Source organism: Wasmannia auropunctata, unplaced genomic scaffold (genome assembly GCF_000956235.1).
Source record: "Wasmannia auropunctata unplaced genomic scaffold, wasmannia.A_1.0 LD336092.1, whole genome shotgun sequence".
Taxonomy (NCBI): Eukaryota; Metazoa; Arthropoda; class Insecta; order Hymenoptera; family Formicidae; genus Wasmannia; species Wasmannia auropunctata.
Genome location: NW_012026798.1, coordinates 812,233 through 813,343, shown reverse-complemented (window position 1 = coordinate 813,343; position 1,111 = coordinate 812,233).

Below are 1,111 nucleotides of genomic sequence, written 5' to 3'. Positions count from 1 at the left end.
GGTCTCTCGGAAGATAACAACCACAATCTAATGGTAAATGCGAGTCGGTATGGTAAAGCCACTCGGGAGATAACTATGGGACATACGATCTTTTGATACCCGAGAGCCCGTGTGAAGAACGTCGGGACTTCGAGCCGCTCAGACTACTGAGCGAGTAACGCCAGCGGCGTTTAGTCAGACGCGACGTCACCGCGACGCGCGTAGTAATATCCGCGCCTAAAAGAAGGGCGGATCACGCGAATTGATTGAAGATTGAGTTTATTGGCTGATCAAGGACGGCCATCCTTTAGTTTTCCGAGGGAGGAACGTTGCTACCCGGCACGTCCGGAAGTTTCGCGCCTTGCTCGGGGTCATTTGTCTCTCGGACGCGAAACGAGCAAGACAAAGTCCCGGCCGCGTGATAAAACCGCCGTCGTTAATTAATTAAGTACGCGATACGCAATACGCGACGCGAATAATTCCGCGAGAAACGCGAAGACTCGTTGAGGTGATTAATAATACGAGTCGGGTTCACCATAATCCAGTAAATCTCGTCAATTCCGACAGCCGTAGATAGCAACAATTGCTGAGCGTCGGATTTATTTGTCCGGAAGCGAATTTCTTTTATCGCGAACGATATCGTCGAGTCCGCTTGAGTAATCGTGGTTCCGATTTCGTTTGCACACCGTCGTGAATTACTTGTAACGCGCGTGGTCCGCGAAACGCGTCGCGTTTGTAATTCCGACATCTTCGTATGAATGCAGAGCGAGTGAACGAGTGCACGTATACCTTATGATCGTTTATAATAAACATTATTTGATAAATTAAAAGCGCGTTCACCCGATTAATTGTTCCTGCTTCGTACCTGCATGCCTTGCGCATCACATACATCGCTTTCCGAGGAAAACAGGAAGACGTAAGACCGAGCAGCGTATCCGAAGGAAGGACGTCCGACGGCAGCTTCCAGAGAAATACCTTCCTTGTTCCTGAGGTCAAACAAGGTGGCGACCGAAAAAGTAAGATAATTCTGTTAAAAACATACACGGTTTATTAATTGGTAAAGTCGGTACTCGCCTGTTAAAGTTTTGAGCAGCAAAGTAAAGTAAAATTTGCAAGAATCACGAAAAGACGA